General features: G+C 38.6%; 1 non-coding gene across 1 annotated transcript; it reads right to left on the bottom strand.

The window, feature by feature from the left end:
* Positions 1-470: 470 nt before the first annotated feature.
* LOC145161990 (small nucleolar RNA R71) lies at positions 471-577 on the bottom strand. Its single transcript, XR_013738843.1, has one exon. It is a non-coding gene; the product is annotated as a small nucleolar RNA R71 (small nucleolar RNA).
* Positions 578-9,344: the final 8,767 nt, after the last annotated feature.

Genomic DNA, 9,344 nt, shown 5'->3' with positions numbered 1-9,344 from the left:
TTCCTATTCCACACGAATCAGAATACGAATCTGACACAAAATTTGGACTTTATACGAGTGAACCCGAGGACGAGCCGGAGAATGAGATGGCAAATATAGATGAGATGGCCATGGGGGACTACAAGAAGCGCATTCGAGATGATTTGGGGCCGGGTTTAGTACATCCTATGATTCCTGCCAATGCCACATTCGAGTTGAAGGGACATATCCTTACTGCACTTAAGGATATCCCATTTTACGGGAAGGATCACGAGGATGATTTCAAACACTTAGACGAGGTGAACGATATTGCGGATTATTTTAATACTCCCAATATCCCAAGGGAAACAGCTTTGCTAAGGATGCTACCAGTCACTTTTAAGGGAGAAGCAAAAGACTGGTTAAAAGCACTCCCACCTGGTACGATCACCACATGGGCCCAATTGCGTGAAAGATTTCTAGATCAGTTTTGTCCACCCTCCAAAATCTCTAAACTCAAGAAGGCAATTGCCAACTTTGAGCAAAATCCGGGAGAGTCATTATACGAGGCCTGGGAACGCTACAAGGGGTTGTTAAGGAATTGTCCTCAACATGACCTCAATATTCAGCAAGAGATGTCAATATTTTATGATAGGGTGAATGTTATGACTAGACAACTCCTTGATTCACAAGGACCACTAACGAAGAAGAACCTAAATCAGGCTAAGGAGCTGGTTGAAGAATTTTCAAAGCACTCTCGTGAGTATCACAACCCAGGACGCGATGGAATGAAAGGCAGTGGAGGTGCACAAACTGAAGAGATGGCTGCTGTGATGGCAATGCTTAGCACTATGGATAGGAGATTGACTCAATTGGACCAATCAATTCATGCAATTCGAGTTGAAACAAGAAAGCTCAAGTATGCTACTCAAGCGGGGACAAGTATGATGAAGATTGGAGAAAACCAAAGAAAGAGTGGCTGCCTTACGAAGAATACAAGAAGCAAAAAGAAGAGAAATTTAGGCAAACTAGCCGAGGCTTCTACCAAAGAGAGCAACCACCAGTTGAGAAGAAATCAGAATTAGAGACCATGTTGATGAAATTCATGGAAGCTTCAGCAAAAAGACACGATGCTATTGACACTGCAATGGAAGAACAAAGAACTATATTGAAGAATCATCATGCAATGATGATAGATCAGCAAGCATTAATAAAGAATCAGCAAGCCCCCATCAATAACCTTGAAGTACAACTTGGTCAACTTACCACTTTGGTTAATGAGAAGATGTTCCTGAAAAATCCTGAAAACAAAACCCAATCTCATGTAATGGCCATAGATATTGAAGAAGAGGCGATTTCTGAGTTCCTAGAAGCCTTAGAAGTGGAGCCACAACAGCTCGATCCAAAGCCAAAGAAGCCAAAGCTCGAAATCGAAGAAGCTGCTGGAATACCCAGTTCACGTCGTGAGCCCGGCATGCTCACGTCGTGGGCTCAGTCTGAACAGAAGAAATACGTATCTGTTCCAGCTTATAAACCACCTTTGCCATTCCCATCTAGAGCTAATCTCAGTCCATTAGAGAGAGAACATCTGGAGTTTATCAAGCAATTAAAGGGTATTCCTATCAATACTCCTTTTATTGATTCACTTGCTAAAATTCCAGAATATGCTAAGCTCCAACAAGACCTGTTAGACACTCGTCAGCAATTAAAGGAGAATTCTAAGGTAATTCTAAGTGAGCAAAGCTCAAAAGCTGTGTTGGGAGAAATACCTAAGAAGATGGGGGATCCTGGACGACTCACTCTACCATGTGAGTTTGGGAATAATATGAAGATTTATGCTTTAGCCGATTCAGGGGCTAGCATAAATTTGATGCCTTACTCGTTTTATCAAAAATTAAATATTCAGAAGTTGAAGGCTACAAAGATGACTATTCACATGGCGAACCGTTCAGTGACACAGCCCCGGGGCATTGTGGAAGATATTTTAGTAAAAATTGGGAAATTCGTTTTTCCAATAGACTTTGTGGTATTGGATATGAAAGAAGATCCCAATGTATCGATTATTCTTGGTCAGCCGCTACTAAACACTGCTGGAGCTCTTGTTGATATTCGGGAGTCTAAGCTCACATTGAGGGTTGGTGATGAAAAGGAAATTTTTGGGATAGAAGATGGATTTCAAGGGAATCATGCTCAAGAAGAGGTTTTCAACATTGATGAAGAAAATGAACTTGAAGAATTAGAGAAGCCCATGGAAGAAGAAATCAAAACAATTCAACAAGTTAAAAGAACAAAACCAAGAGCATCTGTTCCATTTTTAGTTGAAGTCATTGCCTACACGAATCCAACTTCTTGGGTGAGCAAGGAAGATGATGAGATGACGAGTGATGAAGAGGAGGTTACATCAAAAATAACAAGTCCAGTGGTAAAGGAAGAAAAGGATACTATGGATTGTAAGATAGAGACTAAAGGGACCAAACGCAAGCTTGATGGAGACGAGGTCAAGGCTAAGAAGGAAAATTCGAAAAAGGCGTATAAAAGACGAGTTCAAGCTTACAAGAGGCGTTTCAAGGAACAAAAGATCCTAGTGGTGGACTCTTCAGAAGATTCAACGTAGGAAGCACGGAGTCCAGCTCAAGACTCCTCAAAAAGAAGCGCTTCTCGGGAGGCAACCCGAGTTTGGTTTGCATTTTCTTTCTTTCTCTCTTTAGTTTTTAGCGTATTTTTAGTTCTTAGGAAGTCGATCATGTCATCCGAATTATTATCTGCATAAGGAGTCATTAAAATCAAGTAGTAACACGTATTGAATATCTTAAAAAAATTAAATTTGGAGAAATTAATAAATTTCATAATCAGACAGGACTCACGACGTGAACCATTATAGGTTCACGACGTGAATTCAGATGAGATACGGGCATGGTTATTCTATAAAATAACTATATTTTTTAAGCCTGCCCACTTTCAGTAATGACCCAATATATGCCTCAGCCCACTTCCTATTTAATTGGCCTAATTTTAGAGTCCAGACAGAACTCACGACGTGAACCATTATGGATTCACGACGTGAGTGGTAAACCACTCGGGACCACATATTAAAAGATAAAGAATCAGTTTGACCAAACCACTTTCCCAACCTCACGAAGTGAAGATCGTTCTCTGGTCCCCCACCCGATTTTGGCATAGTTTTACTTAATTTAATCCTTTTGCTTAAGTAATCTTCATCACAAAGAGATGGGTCCTAGAAGGGAGGCACCTCTTGGGGTAGCGGGTTTACACCCGTTTTACAATTTTCCCACAACAATGTCCCGCGACATCTTAACCCGATGGAACAACAAATTAGGGTGGCTCTACAACCGCGAGATTGCAGTTGCTCCTACAATTAATTGGACGCGGTTAAGGGAAGTCGGGCTCGTAGAAAAGCTGTCCCCATTTTTGACAAAAATATTTATTGGAGATGGGTATTCCTTCACTTGCTCGGGTTGGCTCAACCTATTTCGGATCCAAGAGCGGGTGTATAAGGAATTTTGTGTTGAGTTCTTCTCAACAGTGACAATCCAGGAGACTGTCCAAGACCCACATTGGTCGCAAGCTTTGGTGTTCCAGTTAGGGGGTGAGTATCGGGAGTGCAGCCTTGTTGAATTTGCTTGGAGAGTTGGTCTATATGATCGACGAGAGGCAATGACTCCCGAATTTGGTATGTTCTTGAGCGAGGCAGCTAGAGGATACACGGAGGGTGTCACTGGATATGCTTTCTGGCATAATATTGCATTCGAGATTTTTAATTCCGGAGTATCTCCCGAGAGTAGTATTCGGTCCCCTATCCACCGCTTACTCCACCGTTTCATCACATTCTCCATCAATCATAGGAGGCATGGAGATAAAGTAACAAAGCAAAATCTATTCTTCTTATGGTGTATCTTGCAGCCCGGAGTGTGTTGCAACATTCCTTATTTTCTGGCACGTTTTCTGGTCGGGTCTGCAGCTAGTTCTCGCCCGGGGAGCCCCATTTGTGGAGGGAAATTTATTACGTGTTTGACTCGCTCGTATCATTTGGTTGTCCCTGATATTATTCGTTCCATGACTTGTGTGGATGAGCATGAGTTTGGCATGGGGTATTTGGAGACCATGCGGGTTGTCAGAAACTTTGGGTCGCATTGGGGAATAGTACCTTCAGATGATGAGGGTAATGAGGGTGATGAGCAGCCTGATACACAACCAGAACAACAACCACAGCCACGACCTAGGAGAAGGAACGTGAGAGGAAGAGGAGAGAGAGGACAGCCAATGCATCCACCCGCACCCATGGTAGGAGCACCTTTTGGGAATGATATGGATGGGTATTTTGACTAGTTATCATTGAGCGTCAACTGGATTGGGGGTACCATGGAGAACGTGGTTCAACACCTTGGGGTGGAGCAGCCGCCTCATTTGGGGTATCATTACCCAATTTGCCCGAGGTGGACGGAGTATCGAGGACATGGAGGCGACGGGGCGGGCACTAGTGGAGCACACGAGGAGGATGAAGATGATTGATCATTTAGTTTTATTTTGTTTATTTTAGACTTGTTTGGTTTGTTTTATTTTGTTTTTAAATTTGTTTGGATTGTAAGACTTTAAGATATTATGTTACTTTGCTCTTCTTTGATTGTTAACTTTCAGTTTGCTAAGGAGTCTTGGGGAAAGAGTAAGGTCAAGTCAAGATTCGTGTTCGTTTAGGCACGTGTCGTTCAAGTTTAGAAGTTGGAAGTCGAAACCCACAATTGGAAATAAGTGTGGGGTGAGTTGAGAGAGAGGATATAGTTAGAAGAGTCGTCAAAATACACTTAATTTAGAATGGTCTTAAATCGTTAAGATGTTGAGTGGAGCATATATATTTACAAAGAAGAAGGCAGTTTTAATTCTGGTTTACCCAGGATTCACGTCGTGACCCTATATTTTTCACGTCGTGAGTAAGGTTTCAAGGAAAATCAGAATGCGCGCTTCAGCGACTTCACATCGTGAGCCTGTACTGATTCACGTCGTGAGTTGTGAATTTCCACCATATTCATTTCGTTCCGTTCTTCTTCATTACACGGAACTACTACCATTCCTTATGACACTTTTGTGACGGTTCGATGGGCTGTTTTCTCTAATATACAATGTGGCGTATGTTTTCCCACATTGTCTACATGATTTGGAGGCTTGCACCATTCTTTTTGAAGATTGAAGTTTTGATTGATGGCTAGTTTCCCAAGTTCAAGTCCAAGTTCTTATTTTACAGAGGTCCATATTCGAAATGCACGTTTTTCCACACTTTTGGAGTTTTGATCACGCCACTATCCCAGGGGAGTCTGTTCTTTTTTCTCCCTTCTCTTAATTTTTATATTATTTTAAGCATACAATGAGGGCATTGTATGAAATAAGTGTGGGGTAGGGGGTAGAAAAAGTAAATTGCTAGATAATTTGGTAAATTTTATAAGAATTTTTATTAATTGGATCTAGTAGTAATAATTTAAACTATACTTGCTAGTGGAATGATCCGATAAGAGCTCAAATGTTTAGTTGAGCCGATATACGTTATAATACATTTGTGGCCTCCCTTATTTTAGTGAAATCATGGAACAAAAACATAACCCAGCTTAGTTTGAGGAATGCAACATGTTTAGCAGCCTAAACCTGAAATGTATCCAGGAAAGATATGTCTTAACCAATAAAGGTTGAAGTTAAGCGCCCCTTCTTAAGCATGTAGGTTTTTGAGTGATATAAAAAAGTGAGTTATACATGTAAAAAAAAGAGAGAGAAATTACCAAAAAAGTGAAAAATTGAAGAATTTTTGGAGCATAAAAGTATCAAAGTAAGAAGATCAAAGATCAAAAATTCTGAAGTTTCAAAAGTTGAAGATGCCAAAAATCATGAAAGAAGTAAATTCAATGAAGTAAAAGATCAAATATTAAAGAAAAGAAGAATTCAAGAGCTCCAAGTTGTGGTATCGTCTAAAAAGTTGTAATTCTCTAGTTTATGTATGCTTGGGTAGCTTTACAAAAATATCTTGAGGTTAGAAAGCTCTCTGAGGATGGATTCGGAGGGTTGCATAAAATGAGCATTGTTCGAAAGAAGTGGGTAATTGTTTATGAAGATTGTGAGTATTTAAAGTATGGGGGGTCATTTAGGAAAAATTTAGACACAAATGCATGCGTTGAGGTCTTGGCATAAAGGCTGAGCTGGAATTGGATTGTTCTATGTAATGCTAGTAATGAAGGTTTAAGTTTAAATAAGTAGATTTGCTTGAGGGCAAGCAAAGCCTAAGTGTGGGGTATTTTGATATTGCCAAATTTATACATAGTTTTAGGCAATATTGATCTACATTTTATTTAATATTTTGGTTATTTGCATAGAATTATGGTACTTATGAGGATAAAATGTTATTTGCAGCCAAATAGAAGTATTTTCAAAGAAAGGGAACAGAAGTGACAATACTTGGAACTTTGGGGGACTTGAAGAAAAGAAGAATGAAAAAACACCCAAAAGACGTGCTCACGACGTGAACAGTTGATGGTTCATGACGTGAGTAGAAAGAGTTAGAAGATAAGCATCCGGGTGAAGGAATCCTTGCCGAATACGATTATCTCGAGTTCACGACGTGAGACTTGAATTCTCACGACGTGAACGGTAAATTTGAAAGATATTATAAGTACCTTTGCCCATTACGATTTGAAAAACTTTTGGCTGAAGGAAGAGGTTCCAGGAGGCGATTTACAACAGAAGTAAGGTCCTGGAAAAGGGTTTTCAACACCAAAAAGAGTAAAAGTTCATAATTTGGTTACTTGATTAATACTTATGAACATGTTTTCTTATTTAAGTTGTGTTTATGTGTTAGTTGCTACTATGAGCAGCTGAATCTAGCTACTCTTATCTAGCTAGATGAAGCTTCAAACTTATGAATAGCATAACTTTATATGGATTTATTTAGTTGGTGAATTGCTTGTGTTTGATTTATTGTTACCTAGCATGTTTATGTTGTTTCTTTACTTGCTTAAATTCATGTTATGTGTAGCTTAGTGACCATTAACTGCATGAGCTTGATAACCTAGTAATTTAGTGAACATTGAACTGCTAGAGCTAGGATCGACCAAAATCTTAGTTAGTAATTGAAGTAATTAACTTTGTTGTGCTAGAGAACATAGATTATGACCATAATTATGTTTGCATGATAAATCTTACATAACATATTCATAACATAATTGATTCTGTGTTTAATTATGTGTGACCATACATAGCTTTACATGAATTAATTAACTATTGGTAAATTTAGACCTAAATTACTAATATAATAATAACCAATTTAATAATCCATAATTATTAGCTAGCCATAAGGACGAAGTGGATTCGAACTAGATAAGCGTGTCTTTTAATTATTGATTGAATTTGAGTTAAGTTAGTCTGATCCTACAAAATCAGATAAAAACCCTTTTTAGCTTGTTAATAATTAGATTAATTTAGTAGTAAATACATTAATTAATAACACCGTTCCCTGTGATCGACACTCGACTTACCCAAGCTATACTGTAATCTGACTAGGTACACTGCCTATAAGTGCATAGTTAGTCTAAGTTTGTTAGGTTATAAATATTAAAATTAGTGGGTACTTCTGTGCACATCACAAACTTAGGGATTATGGCCTAAGCATGAAAAAGATTCCCCTCTAATGTGACTCCGAAAGCGCAATTAGAATTTGTCACAATCCAGTGCAACACTCCAAGACGAAACATATTGCACTGAGATACCATTTCATCAAGGACCATGTTGAAGATGGTAATATCGAAGTCCATTTCATTAGATCTGCTGATCAACTGGCTGACATATTCACCAAGGCCTTACCTGAAGCAAGGTTTAATAAGATACTCCAAGGCTTGGGAATGATGGAAGCTGAGTCTGTACCGAAACCCCTTTCTTCTCATTAAAAATGTACAAGCGAAATAGAGCGAACGCTCGGTCTATTTCGGTTCCGTAATTTTCGGGAACCGAAATGAACCGAACGCTCAGTCTATTTTGGCTCCGAAATTTTTTCGCCAACCGAAATGAACCGATCGCTCGGTCTATTTCGGTTCCGTAATTTTCGGGAACCGAAATGAACCGAACGCTCGACCCATTTCGCTTCATCTTATCTTGGGATTGATTTCGGTTGTATATCTTTGTATAACTTGTTTATCCTTTCGCCTGATTTGCTTTGGTATTCATTTTATTTTCTGTTTTTATTATTTTTCATAAATTACAAAAATCCAAAAATATTTTATTTTATGTTTTTATTATTTTTCAGAAATTACAAAAAAATCCAAAAATATTTTATTTTATGTTTTTTTTTATTATTTGTTTTCAGAAAAATCCAAAACTACAAAAATATTTCTATTTTGTTTTTAGTTATTTCTCTCAATTCTTACCCAGTTTCAAGTTCACAGATGCGACACAAAATGATGTTGGGGCAGGTATAACTTTCTTATCTTTGTACTATCTAGGTGCCCCTAGAAGCATGCTGCTGCATGTAGACCGAAACCTCCAAGACTCTGAGTGAAGCCTTAATGATTCGATAAACACCAATCGTTTCTTCCCAATCAGGCTGCTAAAATCACTCAAGTCATGAGCTACCTTACTCTTCTCATATTGAGTCAAGAGTTGTCTGCTTTGTCATTTTTATATAGCAGAGGTACTTTCAGTTCTTTAACCACCTCCACTCATTTCTCCATTATGTTTCGTTCCATAAACGTAACCCTTGAGACTCTCAGCAATTACCACTGAGGTTTATGGTTACACAACATCTGTGTTAATGATCCTAGTTTCGTTCACCACGTGCTAAGTGAAACCCAATATCCAATACCTTTAATGAATTGACGGTGAACGCTCTACTGTTCAAGCTATTACTTGTTACCTCAAGAAATCTCTTTTTATTTTTGCGTGATCTTTATGAAATTCTCTAACACCAATACGTTTCTTCCCAGAGTATCCATTTTTTTTTGATATTTCTAATATTCATCAAGTCATTGAATATTTTATCAAACCTGCTTGTTCAACAGGCCACATCGGTCTCACAAGTACTTTATCCAACTTTCGGTCTTATTTCAAGCACTGAAGTTCGGTTGAAGTTAAACCACCCTTTAAAGCCTTATTTTGAAAAAGAAGCCTTTCAATGTTTCTTTATAAACATTTGATCGTATTTTCACGGGGAACCACACAGACACTTCTAAGTCTCTCTTGACTTGGAAGGAAGAGATTCGTACCCGGGATCTACAGTTTCGTGTCTTAATTGACATCACTTATATTCCCACAAATAATATTGCTTTATTTCTTTTTATTGGCATACACTCTTGCACGAGAATCCACGTGATTTTCACAAGTCTAGTTCGGGTTACTAATGG

The sequence above is a fragment of the Lactuca virosa genome, chromosome 2 (assembly GCF_052849685.1).
Source record: "Lactuca virosa cultivar CGN04683 chromosome 2, Lactuca_virosa_CGN04683_v6, whole genome shotgun sequence".
Lineage (NCBI taxonomy): Eukaryota > Viridiplantae > Streptophyta > Magnoliopsida > Asterales > Asteraceae > Lactuca > Lactuca virosa.
Note: the sequence above shows the minus strand (reverse complement) of the source record. Positions and strands in the feature narration are given on the sequence as shown.